Source organism: Hyperolius riggenbachi, chromosome 3 (assembly GCF_040937935.1).
Source record: "Hyperolius riggenbachi isolate aHypRig1 chromosome 3, aHypRig1.pri, whole genome shotgun sequence".
In the NCBI taxonomy this organism is placed as follows: Eukaryota; Metazoa; Chordata; class Amphibia; order Anura; family Hyperoliidae; genus Hyperolius; species Hyperolius riggenbachi.
The window spans coordinates 506,857,730-506,873,500 of NC_090648.1; the positions used below are offsets into that span (position 1 = coordinate 506,857,730).

The 15,771-nt window shown below is 44.4% G+C and overlaps 1 protein-coding gene across 2 annotated transcripts in view; it reads right to left on the reverse strand.

The window, feature by feature from the left end:
* The window catches only part of LOC137561770 (tetraspanin-11-like), a 152,768-nt gene extending 143,982 nt beyond the window's left edge, over nt 1-8,786 (reverse strand). Inside the window, exon 1 of one of the 2 annotated variants that reach the window (XM_068273126.1) lies at nt 8,708-8,786. The gene's annotated coding sequence lies outside the window, so the exon portion shown is untranslated. Of the gene's footprint in view, nt 1-8,565; nt 8,653-8,707 lie in introns of those variants that run through there. The other variant, XM_068273125.1, reaches the window with a different exon arrangement.
* Between the last annotated feature and the right edge of the window lie 6,985 nt (nt 8,787-15,771).

Here is a 15,771-nt window from a genome sequence, read left to right on the forward strand (position 1 = left end):
AGGGGAATAGACATCCGAGTGTAGCTGTAGAACTTCTGTGGGTGTCGTCTGAGGTCCCGGTAGAGGGCCTGGAACTCTCCCTTCCTCTGCCTCCTGGCTAGTAGAGGGTGCACCCACCATCTCCTGCGAGGAGCACGCCTACTCCCCACATAGTAGTAGGTAAACAACAGGAAGGAGAGAATTCCCAGGTAATAACAGTAAAAAATGACTGGATCCATGGTCCCAACTGCTGTCTCTGTATCCAAGGATGGTCTCCACACGTCCAGCTGTCTCCAACAATGACCCCAGAGCTTCTGCTGACCTCCCAGAACCCCAGGTATTTATACAGGTTGTTATCTGTTTAAGAATCCGGATCCGGACCGCAACCGTGTTCATACCGCACGGAAAACGGATGCAAACGGACCGGATCCGGACCGGATCCGGACCGGAACCGTGCGGATCAGGTCCGATCCGGCTCCGGTGCGGTCCGGACATCCGGTGCGGTTTTTACAAAACCGCAAGTGTGAACGGGGCCTTAGGCTGGATTCACAGGGGTCAGTTGCATAACTCACGTGTTAAAAGGTGTGTGAACTGCACATAGACTGTAATGCAAAGCCTGCATGCAGCAAGTTAGAATAATGCGATCTGTTACTGTGAACAGCTCCATAGAACTGTATGAGCAGTAAGTTGACAGAATTTGTCTGCAACGCAACTGAGCACCGTGAACCTGGCCTCAGGCTTCTTGCACACAGGGACGTTACAGGCGCACGTTAGTGCAGCCTGTAACGCTCCCCCAACGCACAGCAATGTAACACAAGTGGGCTGTTCACACTGCCCACGTTGCGTTACATTGTAACGCAGCAAAGTGCTGCATGCTGTGCGTTCTACTCAGCTAAGCCGCGTTAGACTGCTTGCACATGCGCAGTAATGTTGGGGAGGAGGGGAGAGCGGCCGGGCACATGGCTAATTAATATTCACTGCACTCAGTGACGTGCAGTGTTTACTTCCTGGAGCGGCCGCTCTGTGCGGCGATTGGCTGGCGGGACCACGTGATGCCGCATGCGTCCAAGAGTACGCATCACGGCATCACGGACGCCAGAGTGAGCTGCACAACGCGTCTCACTCCGACGTCCACACCAGAGAGCACCAGGCGTTGCGTTAGGGGCACGTTATGCGACCATAACGTCCCCTAAACGCAACGTCCTGGTGTGTAACTAGCCTAAATCTAGAAAAAGAAATAGAATAGGAGATACATAAACCATTAATATCTCATATCACGGCCGTGTGCGTGGTTGCGCGCAATCGTGAATTTTTTCCTACGATCAGGGAAGGTCGTAGTCAGCCAACTTCACTACGCTGGAACTACGTGTAGTTATATGCAATTACGCTTCGCCAAACTACGCCTTCGAAATTAAATATTTGTTTCGTATGCATTTAGTAGACTACGCGTTAAAATACACAATTACGCGTAGTGCGAAGCGTAGTGTATGCAGATGCTTATGCCCGTATGCAGAAAATTTTACGCATTAATTCCTCGTTAAATGCTTATACCCGGAACTCTTCTATGCGTACATTCCCCTTTCCAATGCATAAATTTGTAAGCATACAATCGCACGCGGAAAATTAGCCGCGAGTAACGCATTTGTAGTTCACTACGCTTGTTGACTACGCATAGTGGGCGTAAGCTACGTGTAGCGGTACTTCGCTACACGTAAATTCGTAAGCATAGTTTTGAAACTTCACCTACGAACTACGATGCGTAGATTCACACTGGCGTAGTTTCTGCTCATCCCTGCCTACAATTGCACGAGAAAATTGGCGATTGCACAAAAACGCTAGTGTGGCCATGATATGATTTATCACGGTTTAGTGAATCAAGACCGATAAATGAACTTTAGCGCACGAGTACGTGCGCGTTTCACGTGAAAAGCGCACGTGATCGCGCAATAACCTTCGTTTATTACGTGAACTAATGCTGTTCACGTGTACACTTTTGCGCACGGCAGATTGCGTGATAACTACTGTGATAGCATTTATTACGCTTTAGTGAATCAAGCCCTAGAAACGCAAATCATGAATCGCAATTTTTTCTTACAAAATTTTGCATTTTTACCACGATTTGTGCGTGTGATTCCCGTTCAATTGAATGAGAATCACAAAGCAATCGTCCCCAAAGTGATATATGCAGCGTGTTTGCGATTTGTTTAAATCGTAAACGCTGCAGTGAAAATGATCCCGGAGGGATACATTAGCAGCACTTTGCTGGTCACCGGTGTGAACCAGGCCCTTATGTAGTTTGATCCACCATAAGCCTGCCGGTCATCATCTTTACTACTGAAAGGCATGAAAAGAAACAGACATCACCAACTGCCATTATGTACAGACACACCCACTAAAAATGTTATAGCATAACATTGAGGGTCCATTTCAAATGGACCCCTTATGAATTAACCAGCGTTCAGTCAGTGTAAGCATGCGTTGGTGGCATGTCCTCCACCCCCCGACAGCTAGATGTGAAACCGGTCGGGTGAGGAGGAGACGCCACCGATGCATGTTTGCACTGAACGCTGACAACTCCTGCACAAAGTGCCACGATTGTTTGAGCTCTCGTTCGCGTCCATCGTGTGCCGTCACATGTTCCCGCGGAAGGAAGATGGATAGGAGAACGCTCGTACGTCTGGTCGCATTGCGGTGGGTTCCCTGATCCATTTTTCAGTGTGTATGTACCATTAAGACCCGCCCATTGGATCTACTCCAGCAAAGCCAATTCCCCACCGATCCCATTGTTCACGCACCTCCCCCGCTCGCCACATAACGTCACGCATGCGCCGCTTATCGCGCCCCCCCGCATTGTAACATAGCGCACAGCTGACGCGTGTGTGCAGCACGGCCCAGCGATGTCGCCCGTCAAAGGTGTGTGCGCACCTCTTAACGACCGCCTGACGCCGATAGGCGGCGGCTGGTCGTTAGTGGTTTTACATGGAAACGGCCGCTCGTTCGAGCGGCCTTTCCATGTCAGGGCAGCCAGTAGGCAATAAGGAAAGTCAGGCAGGCAGGAGGTCAGTTACAGAGGAATCAGATAAAAGAGGGCACAGTATCCCCCCTATGCTTTTAGGCACTCAGGGTGCTGTGGGTGCTCCAGGGTTCTGCATGGGTGGGCGCAATAAGTGCAGTGGTCGCTGCAGGGAGGAGAGCGAGAGCTGTGCAGGAGGGAGGGCGGAGAGTTTACTAAGCATAGCTAGAGCCAAAAGCATCTAATTTAATTTGCCTCCAAGGCTCCCCATTGTGGGTGCTCCAGGGTGACTGCATGGGTGGGCGCTATAGGTGCGGTGGCTGGTGCGCAGCAGGGAGGACGAGCACTTGGAGCCAAATTTAAAAATGCTTTTAGCTCCAAGGCTCCTTCAGATTCCCATTGGCTCCAATGGGGAGTCGTGGAGCCAAATTTAAAGAGTAACTCTCAGGCTGCAAAAGCTAATTTAAACCTCTATTCTCCTGTGTTAAATAGTTTAGAAGGAAGCAAAAAAGGCAATACTGAAGTTAAAAATCTCTCTTACTTTGATGTTTGCTGAACAGCAAGGCTCGTTATTCCCAAGCTCCTAAGGAGGCCGGCAGGAGCATAACAGATACTGCAAAGCATTCTGGGGCTGCTTCTTCTCCCCACTGCACTCCCTTGGTCCTCCCCTCCATTTCCCTATCCTGCCCTAAGGCTGCTTTCACAGTGGGAAGTTACAGGCTCATGTTACAGCAGCTTCTAACAGCAGCCTGAGGGCTCGTTTCCACTATCGCGAATCTGCATGCGTCCAACGCATGCAGATCCGCACATGTAATACAAGTGGATGGGCCTGTTTCCACTGTAGCGTTGTTGAGGTGCGTTTTTTTCAGCGTGAAAAAAACGCACAAAAGAGCCAACGATTTCGCCTGCGTCGGGAATCCGTGCGAATCGCCGCTAATGTATTTAATAGTAAAAACGCATGCGTTTGTTACATGCGTTTTTACCCGCGATTTCGCGTGCGATTTCGCACCTTTTTCAATTTTATTTAGCCCTGGCAGTGTCATGGTTAATTTCGCATGGCACCCTGCCATGCGAAATCGCAGGCGAAATCGCGGGTAAAAACGCATGTGGAAACGCATCCGCATGCGTTTTTACAAGCGTCGGAATGCGGCCGAAATCGCGTCGCAACAGTGGAAACAAGCCCTCAAACTCACAGCACTGAAAAATCAATGTGCTTTTCACAGGGCACGTTCCTTAGAGTACACTGCAGGAGTCCGCTATTGTTCCTAGCCATATGGCTAATTAATATTCACTGCACATTAGTGTTGTCCGGATCATGAACCATTAGGATCTTTGATCCTGATCTTTTTTGTGAGTCGAATCATCAGGAAGCAAGGTAAGGGAGGATATTACATCACAATTGGCTTCATAGGAGACAGACAAACATGGAACCTGCCATGAGCTGTCAGGAGCATCATTCTCTGCAAATACTATATAAAAATTCAGTGAAATCCAAACGTGGACAGTGAAATGCATATGTAATGTAAGTACAGCCAATCTTTAGCTACTGATATATGTGTTTATTTTCTCTGAGACCCTATGCCTAACAGCTCCTCTTTAAAGATGCTTTAGCTCTAGCTATAATTACTATAGCTAGAGCTGGGTGGGGGAGCGGCAGTGTGTGGCAGCGGCCGGCGGAGATCTTCAATCAAGGTCGCAGATTAGAGGATATTGGCGTGGGACCATTTCCAAGGATATTGGCATGGGGAAATGATTCTAGAACAATAAAATACTTTTCTCGTTGTTGCATTTTTATTTCAAAATGAACCCTTTGTGGAAATGGGTAATGAGTATTTTGTACCCCTATACTCATTTCTCCTGGGGAGGGGGCTGGGCTGCATCTGGAGGTCCCCTTCTTAAAGGCGACTCCCAGATGCTACCATGAACCTTCTCCCGGGTGTCGTCGGCCCCAACCTCCTCCTGGGGCACCGGAGGTTGGGAAGAGCCCATTGTCCATGGCAAGGGCGTAGCAATAGCCATAGCAGCCATAGCAGCTGCTATGGTGCCGAGGTGGTATTTGATATATTCTCTATTAACTTTCTTGTGTTTTTCCACCCACTCAGTGCTCGTGAACTATATGCAGAATAGATTGTAAATTGGCAATTAACTCATATCCATAGGGTAGGGGCCGATGGCATACAGTGGTGTGAAAAACTATTTGCCCCCTTCCTGATTTCTTATTCCTTTGCATGTTTGTCACACTTAAATGTTTCTGCTCATCAAAAACCGTTAACTTTTAGTCAAAGATAACCTAATTGAACACAAAATGCAGTTTTAAATGATGGTTTTTATTATTTAGTGAGAAAAAAACCTCAAAACCTACATGGCCCTGTGTGAAAAAGAAATTGCCCCCTGAACCTAATAACTGGTTGGGCCACCCTTAGCAGCAATAACTGCAATCAAGCGTTTGCGATAACTTGCAACAAGTCTTTTACAGCGCTCTGGAGGAATTTTGGCCCACTCATCTTTGCAGAATTGTTGTAATTCAGCTTTATATGAGGGTTTTCTAGCATGAACCGCCTTTTTAAGGTCATGCCACAACATCTCAATAGGATTCAGGTCAGGACTTTGACTAGGCCTCTCCAAAGTCTTCATTTTGCTTTTCTTCAGCCATTCAGAGGTGAATTTGCTGGTGTGTTTTGGGTCATTGTCCTGCTGCAGCACCCAAGATCTCTTCAGCTTGAGTTGACGAACAGATGGCCGGACATTCTCCTTCAGGATTTTTTGGCAGACAGTAGAATTCATGGTTCCATCTATCACAGCATGCCTTCCAGGTCCTGAAGCAGCAAAACAACCCCAGACCATCACACTACCACCACCATATTTTACTGTTGGTATGATGTTCTTCTGCTGAAATGCTGTGTTACTTCTACGCCTGATGTAACGGGACACGCACCTTCCAAAAAGTTCAACTTTTGTCTCGTCGGTCCACAAGGTATTTTCCCCAAAGTCTTGCCAATCATTGAGATGTTTTTTTCAGCAAAATTGAGACGAGCCTTAATGTTCTTTTTGCTTAAAAGTGTTTGCGCCTTGGATATCTTCCATGCAGGCCATTTTTGCCCAGTCTCTTTCTTATGGTGGAGTCGTGAACACTGACCTTAATTGAGGCAAGTGAGGCCTGCAGTTCTTTAGATGTTGTCCTGGGGTCTTTTGTGGCCTCTCGGATGAGTTTTCTCTGCGCTCTTGGGGTAATTTTGGTCGGCCGGCAACTCTTGGGAAGGTTCATCACTGTTCCATGTTTTTGCCATTTGTGGATAATGGCTCTCACTGTGGTTCGCTGGAGTCCCAAAGCTTTAGAAATGGCTTTATAACCTTTACCAGACTGATAGATTTCAATTACAGTACTTTTGTTCTCATTTGTTCCTGAATTTCTTTGTCTCTTGGCATGATGTCTAGCTTTTGAGGTGCTTTTGGTCTACTTCTCTGTGTCAGATAGCTCCTATTTAAGTGATTTCTTGATTGAAACAGGTGTGGCAGTAATCAGGCCTGGGGGTGACTACAGAAATTGAACTCAGGTGTAATAAACCACCTTTAAGTTATTTTTTACCAAGGGGGGGCAATCACTTTTTCACACAGGGCCATGTAGATTTGGAGGTTTTTTTTCTCACTAAATAATAAAAACCATCATTTAAAACTGCATTTTGTGTTCAATTAGGTTATCTTTGACTAATAGTTAATGGTTTTTGATGAGCAGAAACATTTAAGTGTGACAAACATGCAAAAGAATAAGAAATCAGGAAGGGGGCAAATAGTTTTTCACACCACTGTAGATAGAGTGCTTACATTAGAGGGCCCCATGAACGTTTTGCTATGGCACCCCATAATCTCTAGCTATGCCACTGGTCCATGGATTCGACAAGGGCTGGGGGGAAGGCTTGGCCGCCCCTCTCCCCCGGAGCCCCCCTTACCATAGACCATGCGGGATGGTATAGCTCAGGGTGCAAAGCCTTAAGCGGCCGGGGCTTCCCATTCTGCCTATCCCAGTCTGCATGGGGACTTCGCAATTGTGATGCAAAATCCTAATGCAAAATTTTGGGGAAATTCGTAAAGCATTTCACATGTAAACATAATCAGGAACTGTAATTTCACAATTTCGCGTAATTTTGTGCTGACTTTAGGGGATAATAGCAGCGTCCCATACATGCTATTGTCACCAAAATTGCTATGTATGTTAAGGAGAACAACGTAAAGAAGGCAAAAAAAAAATGTTTCAAAAAGACCTTGCCGTTTTTGAGATAATTGATTTGATAATGCAAAGGGAAAATGGTTTTTAAACTCAGAAAAATGTAAATTTTTCCTTATTCCTCTGCATTTTCAAAATTGATTATCTCAAAACCTGCAAGATCTTTTTGAAAAATTATGTTTTTGACTTGTTGTCAATATTCCCCTTAAAGAGACACTGAAGCAAAAAAAAAAAAAAAAGGGATGATATAAGGATTTGTATGTGTAGTACGGCTAAGAAACAAAACCTTAGGCGCAGAGACATGAGTCTAATATTGTTTCCAGTACAGGAGGAGTTAAGAAACTCCAGTTGTTACCTATGCAAAAGAGCCACTGAGCACCACCAGTTTCGTCGCAGAGAGCTCTGTCTTCTAAAGCTTATTATCTCAAGTGCCTGGCACTGTATTGTTTTTTCTTCTGCAGAGGACAGTTCACAGTTCAGAAGTTTGCTAGCCTGCTCTGTAAAATCATGTAGAATGCTGAGTAATGTGTAAACTGCAAATATTAGAGAATCATGTAATTTTATACAAAAAACACTATATAGCTGAGAATATAAATATGAGAATATTTTCTTTGCTTCTAATGTTCTAGTAATTATCCGTACTACACAACCAATTCATTATATCAATTTTTTTTTTCGTTTCAGTGTCTCTTTAACACACCTAGCAATTTTGCTGGTGATAGTATGGGGGCACACAATTATGTGAAATTACACAAAATTACGTGAAATTACAGATGCATTAAGCTAAATCAAATTGCATGTCCAAATCATAATTACGTATGGCTGTAATTGAAAAAAAATTAAAAAAAATTACACAAAATTTCATGTAATCCTAATTAGCAGATTACGATCGTGACTACAACAACAACACAAAGTAAAATATTGCTGTGAACAATATGGGTTGCATTACAGCCCTAACATTACTGACAATAAATCAGGTGACATAATAAAACATAATAAAGCAGGTGACATGATAAAAAACACATCATTTATTTTCAACACATGCTGACACCTGTTACAAAAACAGAGTAGAGCACAAAGTGCAGTCACCGAGAACAGCCAATCAGCATTCTCCCCTCTCCTGAGTGCTAACAAAGGGTGAATTTCGATTGGCTGAGAGTGTTACCAGCTTCGTATGTCACATCTGGCATTTGGCACGAATGGAAGGCAGACCTGTATCATCACATCAATCTAGCGTACGGAAAATGATAACACCAATGGATGCGAAACACTATCCCTATAAATAAAATATAGACATAAAATATATACAGAGCATAATAACCCCTTCTTAAGCGGCGCTGTTTTCACTTACCGACCTGCTTACAGATGAACGCTGGAGTTTTCTGTATCTGCTGCAGCAGCTGCGCTCAACGCTCAGCAATCAATGTTTCCCCTTCTGAGAGCCAGTGGCTGCGCAAAGCATGAGACAGCAGCTTTTAATGAGCATGTCTTACCATTAAGCTGACGGAGGCAGATCCTGTGCTATTATCATAGTATCAGAAAATAGACAAGAAGGTTAAATTAAGTTTACTTGAGCATCGTCCAACTTCTTTGTTTTTTTTTTGTTTTGTTTTGTTTAACTACCATGCCAGTTAATTACTGCCATCTAGTGTTAGAAATAAAAGCTTACCTGCGTGTGCGATTGAAATTTACACTCCCCTCCCAGAGTCGGATCATCTACAAGGCAAACCTGGGCAGTTACTTAGGGCCTAGAGAGAGTCTAGGGGCCTGGTGAACCTTAGCCCCTAGTGCCCCCACCAAATCATCAGCGGTTGGCAAAAGCTGCTATCTTGCTTAGGGCCTTGTTTCATCTTAATACTTTACTGTCCCCAAGTTTAACGTCTCCAAGTAATACTAACGTCTTCAAGTCTTCTCTAGGACTGCCCGCACGCTCTGGAGCTCACTCCCACGTCCTGTCTGCCCCTGTGGTCAAAACATTTAAAAATGCCTCCAAAAGACCTCTTTAGAATAACCTACCAGTGTTTCCTTCTGTCCTAACCTTTAACCACTTCCAAACCACAATTTTTTTCCCCTTTAAAACCAGAGCAATTTTCACATCACGCTCCTCCCATTCATTTGCCAATAACTTTATTGTTACTTATCACATTAAAATGATAGATATATTGTATTTTTTTTACACCACATATTAGACTTTCTTTGGGGAGGCACTTTTTGCTAAGACTTATTTTATTTTATATGCATTTTAAAATAAATAATAAGGAAAAAGCAAAAAATATTTCTCAGTTTTTAGCCATTTTAGTTTTAAAATAAAATGTGCTTTGATAGTTAAAACCCACACGTTTTATTTGTCCATCTGTCCCGGTCATTAAGGTGTTTAAATTATGTCCTTAGTACAATGGATGGTGATAATATTTTATCTGGAAATAAAGGTGATTTTTTTTTTTCCGTTTTGTGATTTTAAAATACTGTATCAATAATTACAAGCCTTTATTTGCAAAATGAACAGTAATATACCCTCAAGCCATTCATATTAAAAAGTCTGTAAGTTAACTATTTATGTCTTCTTCTTTTTTAAATGGCGTCCTTTTTTTTATTCTTAATTTTACAAGTGTTTTATTTTTGGTAACTATAGGGTAGGGGTGTAAGCAGTTAAACATTAATTCTATATATAAAAATGCAATTCTATATAGAAAAGTGTATTTTTACTTTTCGACCACAAGATGGTACTACGCTTAATTGTTGAGTACTGTAAACTAGACACCAGAACACCTCCCCCTCCCGCACAAAGCAAAACCACACACATTGCACCCCCAAAAACATTTGTTAATGCGAATACTCACCGTGGGGGAAATTGCCTTGTGGAACCGTGTGTCTACGTTGAAGAGTAGGCCTCAATTGTTGTAGCAATTGATCAAAACTGAAAGGGGAATAAAAAATGTTTTCCTGTTAATACTATACTGAAACATTTGCACTTGTACTTTATTCCAGTGTTACTACCTCTATTACCTATGTGGAAGTACTAAACAGTTTTGTTGGTATTACTATGCTGTGTATGCTGTTACACAATACACATTATTCCTCTTTTTGTACTTTTTTTTCTCGGTACGCTCTGTAGCGTACAGTTCTGAATTCCGTTCTCCGTAACAAAAATTTCATCCGGTTTTCTTCCATCCTACAAGTTCCAAAATCTATTCTAATGTGCTCTGGCTTACTGCAGCACGTTCTACTATCACCATCTCTGTAATAAATCAACTTATCTCTCTCTTGTCAGACTTGTCAGCCTGTGTATGGAAGGCTGCCAAGTTCTTCAGTGTTGTGGTTCTGTGATGCATCTCCCACCTCCAGGCCCCTCTCTGCACACTGCCTGTGTGTTATTTAGATTAGTGCAGCTTCTCTCTGCTCTATTATCTTTTACAAGCTGGATAAATCGTCCTCTGAGCTGGCTGGGCTTTCACATATTGAGGAATTACATACAGGCAGAGCTGTCTGCACTCTGCAGGAAGAAACAGCCTGACACTTCAGTGGAAGATAGCTGCAGGGGGAAAGAAACACACAAATGATCTCTTGAGATTAAAAAGGAAGGCTGTATACAGCCTGCTTGTGTATGGATGTATTTTCTATGTGTGGACATACTGTACATCAACCTACTTCCTGTTTTGGTGGCCATTTTGTTTGTTTATAAACAAACTTTTTAAAACTGTTTTTAACCACTTTTAATGCGGTGGGGAGCAGCGAAATTGTGACAGAGGGTAATAGGAGATGTCCCCTAACGCACTGGTATGTTTACTTTTGTGCGATTTTAACAATACAGATTCTCTTTAAGTTATATTACAGGCAATACACACCTGTTCATGGTGGTTGCAACAAAATAAAAGTTGTGTTATGTAGCAACTAACGATTCTTCTGTCTTTGTTAAATGTGTCTAATTAGCATTATATACAGTATGTATATTTTCTAGTACTGTAGCAGTGGTATATGGCAGCAGTACAAAAAACAACAAAGGCAAAGGTTTTGGTTCTATTTACCTGTAAATCGCATCCTGGTGTACGCAAAAAAATTGGTCCGGGTGCTGCTGCAGGTCTGCATATAGTGCCCTGAATTGTCCTTTCTGTGACCTCTGCATCAGAAGCGGGTGTACCCAATATCTACGGATCCTGGTAAGCCAATCAAATCAAAAGAAAACAGTTTTGCAGGCATAATGAACTAAAAATCGCAAAATGCTAATCGCTGAAAAAATGCTGAAAAAAAAACGCTTTCTATACAGTGAAAAATCACTGGCAAATCACTAGGAAAAACCACTGGAAAACGCCAGAAAATCGCTCAGCGTTTAGAGATTTCCATGGGCCCTAAGTGCAACTGTTTTGTTTTCACTTGTGAATGAAATGCCGGCATCTCGCTGAAGCCAGCACTCACTCATCACAGGCACTGCGATTGGGTTTGGGAACATGCTGTTCCCATACACCGATCACTGAACAGCAGGATTTCGACAGAAATGAGCGGCAGCGGCGTGGCAATTGGGATTGGGCATATATATATATATATATATATATATATAAAGAAACCACGTGAAGTTGCAGCTCACAGCTCTTCTTTTATCATAGAGCATAAGCAAGAATACAGGTAAGCAAACAGTTTTGGTCGTCCCCGACCTTTATCAATGCCAAACAAACAATGAATCTATATATATATACCCGCCCCAACAGGAAATTATATCATGGTATTATGGGAAACACCCACAAAACACAAACAAAAATACAGTGTTTATATGTTTTGTGGGTGTTTCCCATAATACCATGATGTAATTTCCTAATGGGGTGGGTATATATATGACCATGGATTCATTGTTTGTTTGGCATTGACAAAGGTCGGGGACGACCGAAACTATTTGCTTACCTGTATTCTTGCATATGTTCTATAATAAAAGAAGAGCTGTGTGCTGCAACTCCACGTGGTTTCTTTCTGTTCATCCAGGGGCTTGGGAGCCCCCAGTTGTGTGCATACCCAACCTACAGCTTGTGATTGCTGCTGATCCCTCCTGGACTATATATATACACCGATGTACCAGCAGTCGACAAATGGTTAATCACTCATTAACTGCAGCACCATTTCCCCTATAAATTGTATCCAAAACTCCCCACAAGTGATGAAAAAACATTCTCCTAGCATCAAAGAAATTCCACTGGCCCCGGAAAGGGAAAGAAATTTAAAAAAAAAAAAAAACCTGAGCCAATCAAAGCCAATAGCTGGCGGCTGTTTAATTAGAGCCTTTATTCAGATAACTTTGATGCAGCTGTTCCAATAAAAGGCCCTTTGGAAAAATCGATCACATGCCCCACAGATCTATGCAGTATTATTTATGGTCTCGGCAGGCATACTACTAGTATTCAAATAGAATGTGAAGATGGATACTAATGTCCCTTAAAAGTTTATCTAGCAGACCTTGTAAGGTCTAGGTTGGCATAAAGGGACATCCTTCCGTTACTAAGTCACCCCTATTGGATGATTTTGTTATTGTGGCAGAATATGTTAAATTTATATATGTATGTTGTGATGATTTATGTAAAAAAAAAGTGCATTTATATGTTTTTTAAAGTGTTGAAATAAAATTCATGTTTTTTTGGACTATCGAATGATTTGACTCCATACAAACTCATTTTGACTAGGATCCATCCAATATACATTGATCCCCCCAAATTAATCCCTAAATAATATCTAGACTAGATTCTTGCCTGGGATTTCTTGGGGGTTATCAAAATACCTACAAACTGTATTTCACTTTTTAACCCATGTGAACATTTGATCAAGAAACCTGGGTGTGCTTGGTTCAGATCTATGCAGTATTAGCAAACCATACCAGCACAGTGGGAGTATTTTCCTCTGCACAGAGCATGAACCCACCCACCTCCTCCCTCTGCTCTCTGTTCTGGGTGGAGTCAGCTTTTTGCTCACGGAAGAAGGCACCACTTCGGAGCCCTACCTGACTAAGGTGAAGTTTGTACAGAGAAAATACTGCTGTCCAGTCTAGTCGAGCCGTATTTGAAATAAGTACAGGAAGCCAAAATTGCAAGCCTAGCCAGCCAGGAAAAAAAATAGGAGGAAGGTTAGTGTTAGGCGTCCACAGGAGGGAGGTTAGTGTTAGGCGTCCACAGGTGGGAGGTTAGTGTTAGAGGTCCACAGGAGGGATATTAGTGTTAGGCATCCACAGGTGGGAGGTTAGTGTTAGAGGTCCACAGGAGGGATATTAGTGTTAGGCGTCCACAGGTGGGAGGTTAGTGTTAGAGGTCCACAGGAGGGATATTAGTGTTAGGCATCCACAGGAGGGAGGTTAGTGTTAGGCATCCACAGGAGGGAGGTTAGTGTTAGAGGCCCACAGGAGGGAGGTTAGTGTTAGAGGCCTACAGGAGGGAGGTTAGTGTTAGGCGTCCACAGGAGGGAGGTTATTGTTAGGGTCCACAGGAGGGATATTAGTGTTAGGCTTTAACAGGAGGGAGGTTAGTGTTAGGGGACCACAGGTGGGAGGTTAGTGTTAGGGGTCCACAGGTGGGAGGTTAGTGTTAGAGGTCCACAGGAGGGATATTAGTGTTAGGCATCCACAGGAGGGAGGTTAGTGTTAGGCATCCACAGGAGGGAGGTTAGTGTTAGAGGCCCACAGGAGGGAGGTTAGTGTTAGAGGCCTACAGGAGGGAGGTTAGTGTTAGGCGTCCACAGGAGGGAGGTTATTGTTAGGGTCCACAGGAGGGATATTAGTGTTAGGCTTTAACAGGAGGGAGGTTAGTGTTAGGGGACCACAGGTGGGAGGTTAGTGTTAGGGGTCCACAAGAGGGAGGTTAGTGTTAGGGGTCCACAGGAGGGAGGTTAGTGTTAGGCATCCACAGGAGGGAGGGTAGTGTTGGGGTCCACAGAAGGGAGGTTAGTGTTGGGGTCCACAGGCGGGATATTAGTGTTAGGGGTGCACAGGAGGGAGGTTAGTGTTAGGGGTGCACAGGAGGGAGGTTAGTGTTAGGGGTGCACAGGAGGGAGGTTAGTGTTAGGGGTGCACAGGAGGGAGGTTAGTGTTGGGGTCCACAGGCGGGATATTAGTGTTAGGCTTCTACAGGAGGGAGATTAGTGTTAGGCTTCCACAGGAGGGATATTAGTGTTAGGCATCCACAGGAGGGAGGTTAGTGTTGGGGTCCACAGGAGGGAGGTTAGTGTTGGGTCCACAGGATATTAGTGTTAGGCTTCTACAGGAGGGAGATTAGTGTTAGGCGTCTATAGGGGGGCTTAGTGTTAGGAGCTGGGCTTCGAGAGAGAAGATAGTGATAGGAATAGAGAGCCAAGAGATATTACTGTGCCGATATTACAACTATTAGTATTATCTTGCGTGCAAATCACTTGCGGCAATCCTAAGTGTATCCATGGCACACCGCACCTGCAAGTAATGAATTTAATTAGCAGCGAGGTTTGCCTGCAGCTGATGCATGGCGGTGAATAAGCAGATGTACACATCCGTCCCAGGTGTTGATTTTCTGTTTACTTAATGTACCAGACTAGGACAGGTAAACAAACCAGATTCCAGATTTAAAGGGTAACTTAGCGCTGATTTAAATTTCAGAATGACACCCTGTGCGTGTGGGGAGGTGGGCCATAGGCTTACCGCACCCCCCGTGGCCCGGATTCTTCCTCTGCTTGCCGGCTATCGATCTGCATATCTTGGTCGTCGTCGCTCGTTGACCCGGACATACTGCGCTGGCTGCCTGTGACCGCTCTCGCGTGGACTCCACTGGCGAGCTTGGTCACAGGCAGCCCAATAGGATATACTGCGCATGCGCAGCGCAGTATGTCCAGGTCAAAGTGCATCAACTGCGCCGACCAGGATAAATAGAACGGGAGCGATAGCAGGCAAACAGAGGAAGACCGTCAGCCACGGGAGGTGCGGTTATCCTATGAGCTCCTCCCCACACACACACAGGGCGTCAGAGGCGTAACAATCGAGGATGCAAGGGATGCAGCCGCAGCCCTGAGAGACGCGGGGGGGGGGTCGTGGGGGCGGGACAGCCGCTGTTTTTTGGTTGAAGTCTCTTTTCCCTGTGCTGAGAGACTGACAACTAAGGGCACAGAGAGAAAAAGCTTTCTGTTCTCTGTACAATTGTTCTAATGACTGCATCTGCTCTGCCACTGATAAGGAATCATACAAAGTTTTGTAGACGAGGATTTGTAGGCAGTCCTTATTCAGTGTGCAGCAGGGTGTTGTGTACAGTATCCAGCCCCCAGCCCCCCCCCCCTCTTCCTGTGTGCTGAAGTGATGCTGGAGGAGTCTGCAGAGCCATTTCTGCTCAGTCAGAGGTGCTTTACTGCTGTCTGTTTTTATCTGCATGGGGAAAACACATTACAGTGTACATTAGCTAATTGAATAACATTGGCTCTCAGTTTACCTGCGCAGAAAGCGAGGAAGGGGGGAGGGGGCCCCATCCAAAGGGCGGGGGGGGAGGGGGGCAGCGATTTCTAGTTATGCCCCTGCAGGGCGTCATTTTGAAATTTAAATCAGCGCTAAGGTATCCTTTCAGAGGTCTGCCTC